We start from the raw sequence: 5,704 nt of genomic DNA on the forward strand, positions 1-5,704 counted from the left end.
CAAGTGCAGTTTCTGTGCTATGGTGGGGCCTGAAACCTGACTGAAATTCTTCATAGAGATCTTTTTTTTTTTTTGCAGGAAGGAGCACAAATGAGCAGACACAACTTTTTCTAAAAAGTTTATGTAGACATAAACAGAATATTTGAAATGGGTCTGTAATTTGCCAGTTCGCTAGGATCTAGTTGTGGTTTCTTAATTAGAGGCGTAATAACCACCAGCTTGAATGGTTTTGGGATGTGCCCTAAAGATAATGACGAGTTAATAATATTGAGAAGCGGTTCGTCTGCTACCCCAGTCAACAATTTGATCTCACAATGATGTCACCATGAGCTCACATGATTCTCATGGTGTGGTCACAATGTGTGTGTCACAGTGAGCTAAAAGTGTAACCACACAGCGCACTCACTGTGGATCGAAACAGTCCAGTACAGTCAATAGTTGAGTAGTATTAGAGCAGACAGTGTCAACGTGGATGTTAAAATCACCAAGTAAGATAACCTGGGACGACACAGCACAGGCTAACGTTAGTAATTGACTGAGTTCTGAGAAGAATTCAGTTTGCTGCTTGGGTGGTCTATAAATCAATATAACTATGACGGGACGTTTTAAACCAACCTTCATAAGCATAAACTCAAATGTAGTATTATGAAAATCCAGTTGGGTAAGTTCTATGGAGTCACGATAAATGACTGCAAGACCACCCCCTTTGCCAGTTGTACGAGGTTTAGACAGATATTGATATCCAGTCGGGGTAAGCTAATTTAGATGCAAATAGTCATCTGGTGATTGCCAAGTCTCGGTAAGAAATAACATATCCAGGTTATTGTCAATAATTAGTTCGTTTATATAGGAACCTTTATCAGAAATGGAGCGACAATTAAGAAGAGCACAGTGTTTCTCCACAATGCTTCCATCGGAGGTAACGTTATCCATTGAGTCAATCCTAGTAGTGTTGACAAGTGTTCGCGGTGTTCGACAGTTCCTTTGAGAACGTTTCAGCTTACTCAGAGCCCTGTTGCTAGACCAGACGCACGGGATCACAGTAGACGATGGCTGATGAATACTGAAAGTCCTTCTAGACGAGCAATGTAAATAACGCGGGCGACGAATGATAGCAAGTGTACGGCAGTGTTCGTACGTCGCGGAGTCGAGATGCAGGTGCCCATTTAGAGCCTTTAGCTCGCAGGGCGTATATCCAATTTCCATGTTGGAGTTAGATCCAATAGTGACCAAAAAAATAATAATGAGCCTTAGAGCTATTGACGTGTTGGCAATTACCATAGGAACGCCAGCCATCAGCAAAACCACGTTAGCCAGAACCACAATCATCGCAGCATCTACAACAGTTCACTGAGAGGAAGGCTACCCGACCAGACAGTAAGCCAGTAGACCGACTGACAAGAAGAGTGTTAACTCACCTGACAGTCAGTCCAATAGATGGAGGACCGAAGAGGTAGAGGGCTCGCTTGACTGGGAAGTAAATTTTCATTAGTTTGTTTGGTTACAGGTCATTAGATAGATCTAGCGTTCTGACTGTACGTGTGTGCTATAGTAAAAGCCGCATTAATTTAGAATGGAGATTGAACTGATTGTAATTATCTATACACTCATTGTTTTAATGCAACACCTTCCAGTCAATCAGAGAGAATCAAAGAGTCCACAAGCAAACTGTTGAGAGCTGATGTTAAGCTTTGAGAATAATTGCTGATATAACTAGATTTCATTACCTTTCCACTTCCTCAGCTCTCTCTCCGTTTTCATACTGAATCGGCACTAATATTGTAGATCTTCTTTTAGCTCTTTGATTTCATTTAACTCCTCAATCTCTTCATGACTGAAGATCTCTTACATGGCTGAGGAGACAGAGGACTTGGTACACTTGATTTCTCCAGCACTCCCACAGGTCTTAGTTCCTGAAGAATAATATCAGTTCTCTTTCAAGGGAACTTCGAACTGCGTCCTCTAGGGGTCACTATGGGTCTCTCTTTTCGAGGAAAGGGGGGCAGAGAGGATGCCCCTGTAAAAAGACGACTGGCTAGCTATCTTTCTATGGGTGAGACATCCTCTCTTAACTCTCTGGGGTCCGAGGGTGTTTTGGGGCCCTGGAAAAGTTTTGACATGCCCTGACATTTGTTTTTTTCAGTTGCTTACAAACATTTTAATGTCTAAAGATTAATAACACTGTAATCAGCACAAACTGGGCTACAATAATATGTGAGTATGTGATTGTGTTTTTGAGAAAACAACGTTTATGCGTGCTTAGTGAAAATCTAAAATTTTAAAGTCACTGAAATAAGGCCATAAAACACATACAGAATAATTTGTTCACAAGACTTTTGAGAACTGGATCTTGAAGTCTAGAGTTTTTGCTTCAAAATTATGTGAAAATCATCTTACTCACTCATTTACAATTTCATAAACGCATTATTTGAGTCAGGATACATAAGTCTATTTCTCACAATATGTATAAAACATAAATACAAATAACTGACAATAAACACCTCTGATTGGATATTGCATTCATAAGCTCAAGAGAATCATGTGTGATTGGTTATAATGCTCAACACTGCAGACCGCAGAATCATCTCACAACACTCAAAAACAAATCTGATGTAATGTAATAAAGCAAACCTACTATAAATTAAATGCTGCAATCGACACCTTTCATTCATTTAACTTTACACATTTCACATGACAGCTTCTTATACCACTACTACAAAATATCACCTAAATGAAATCAAATGTATTCCTGTGGAGTCGTTCACAGACGGCACACACAGTGTTCAGCTAATAAAGATCCTCAGCGCAGGCCAACAGCAGAATTTGCAGATTTGGTTTTTCTCTACTTTTGACATGATTTTTCTCCTCAACTTCACTCAGTTCTTCATTCTCCTCATTTTCTTCATTTAACTCTGAAATAAAAGTAAAAATGGTTTATTTTCAGTTAGTCATAAAAACAGAGAAATGTGAAAGGAGATAAAAAGGAACCCTGATGTAAACATATATCTTTTTGATGCATTTTTATAAATTATGTCTCTCTGAAATTCACACGAACACACACAAACACTAAATCAGGTCTCAATGAACTTATGTTTTCCTCACATGTTGTTCTGAGTGTTTAAGTCAGCAAACACACAAACAGTGCTGTACTCGATGATAACAAGGCAGAAACGACCTCGTATATGTTGCATAAACAAAATATTTGTATATATAAACAAGTATATTTAACAGTTAAATATGTGAAATACCGTGATTTGCTCACCTCTCCTCAGAAAACTCGACGCTGAGAGAAAGCGCGCAAGTGATGACGGATCAATGGCGGATCTTCTTCTTCTTTTGGAGTTTTATGGAGTTTGGCAAACAAACGATAGGTGCATTTCCGCCACCTACTGGGCTGGAGTGTGGACCATTGATGGAATAGGAAGAACTAAATCAATTTTATAAAAAATGTTTTTTATAAATAACTAATAAAAACAAATTAAAAATAAAATAAAAACAACCCTTACAAAAAATTACTGCAGTTTTTTAAAAAGTAATACTGCAGTTTTTGTTACATGTAGAAAAATGCATTTTTTTGGACATGAAAAAACGGCATTATTGCCGTTTTACTGCAATACATCTGAAGTACTATTGAAATACAACTGCAGTAGAGCTGTAGTATTACTAACAAACAACTGCAATAGAACCGCAGTTTTACTGCAATACAACTGAAGTAGTACTACAATTATACTGCAATAAAACTGCAGTAGTACTGCAATATATAATACAACTGAAGTACAATTCAATACAACCGAAGTGCAATACTAATAAAATGCTGTACAGTAACACTGAAATGCAACCAGAATATTCAGAATAACAAGTTTTATTTGCACACATCTGCAATATAATGAATTAAGGTACAAAACAACAGTGAATGTCTCAAACAGCAATGCAACAGTACATTATTTTACTTTTCTTTAAACTTAAAATAACAGGCTGAGAGTTACACTAAATGTACTCAGTGTTCGACGGTAATAATGTGATTACATATCTATTCTGCACTTCAGTAATGCAACTAAAAGAGGAATACTCCACATGTCTTAATTCAATTTCTGTCTACTTCAAATATGACTTAAGCCGGATTAAGTTCATCAAAAATCTCTGTTTACATGGTAGATTCTCAATCAGAGTATTGTCTTAGTCGTGTTAAAATCGGATTATTGTTGTCCATGTAAACATACTCAATGTCTTTTAACACTCCGGGTAAAAGAAGTTAAAAGGTTGGTTCACCCAAATCTGTCACCAATTACTCACCCTCATGTCGTTCCAAACCCGCAAGTCTTTCGTTCATCTTCAGAACACAAATGAAGATCTTTATAATGAAATCTCAGAGCTTTCTACTGATAGATAGTCCATGCAACTACCCCTTGCACAATAACACGCATTTCTGGAAAAAAGCATAGACACAATCATGTTTAAATACCAAATGTTAATAAATCTAAAAAGTATAAAGATAACAATGTGTTAATAACAAGGTAACATTTAACATTTTAATTATTCAAAGCAAATACAAATATTAAACAAGGAAACTAATGAAATTGTGTTACTAATCTTTAATCTTAGCTTATCGATCTGTTATTTTATTTTTTTTTTTTAACTGAAGAACTCAGTGACTTTAAATTCTGAAATGTAAAAGTCTTTAGCAAATAAACGGCATGTTTGAACAAATTACTATTAGTAAAAAAAAAAACAGGCCAATTAAGGTCTAACAGTATTCAGGTAAATAATAGCCTACAAAAGAAACAGAATAAATGAACCAAATGTAAATAACCTTTAATGCAAATTACAGCTACTAAAGTCATTCATTATTTTACTGTTTGATGATCAGTAATGACAACTGAACATTATATAGACATTATATAACACGCATAAGTAGAATGATATCATTTATTAGCAAAAAGACATACAAGAATAAAACTTTGTGACATTGTTCTTTGGGGCGGAACTCCATCTTTGAGTTGATCTGAATCTCACAGTTGAATCTGCTGGTTTTGATATTTTATTGCTTGATGCATTATTGTGTCACATTTGGTGAAGACACAGCATCAGATGTGAAAGTGCTGGATCTGAAGATGATCTACTTGCTGTGAATGTTTTTTCTATGACTGCAAAGAGAAGCTGAATGATTGAAACGCTTCCCACATGCAGTGCAGTGATACGGTTTCTCTCCAGTGTGAATCCTCTTGTGTGTCTTCAGGTTTCCGGACTGACTGAATCTCTTGTCACAGTATAAACACTTGTACGGTTTCTCTCCAGTATGAACTCTCACATGTGCCGTAAAGTGTTGTTTTAGTGCAAAACTCTTCCCGCATTGATCACATGTGTGCGGTCTCTCTCCTGTGTGGACTACCTTGTGTTTTTGCAAGTCGTTTGACCGACTGAATCTCTTGTCACAGTGTGAACACATGTATGGTTTCTCTCCAGTGTGGATGTTCATGTGATCCTTAAGGTTTGCTGATTGAGAACCTCTTCCCGCACTGATCACAAGTGAACAGTTTCTCTCCAGTATGAACTCTCATGTGAACTTTAAGTTTATGTTTGTGTGTGCAACTCTTTCCACACTGAGTGCAGGTGAAAGATTTCTTGGCTCCTCTTTTCATTAAATCTTTCTGTTTGGTTTGAGAGCAACTCAAATGTTGTTCTCCAGTTTTGACATGATTATTCG

This window comes from Sinocyclocheilus anshuiensis, unplaced genomic scaffold (assembly GCF_001515605.1).
Source record: "Sinocyclocheilus anshuiensis isolate Anshui unplaced genomic scaffold, SAMN03320099.WGS_v1.1 scaffold3285, whole genome shotgun sequence".
Lineage (NCBI taxonomy): Eukaryota > Metazoa > Chordata > Actinopteri > Cypriniformes > Cyprinidae > Sinocyclocheilus > Sinocyclocheilus anshuiensis.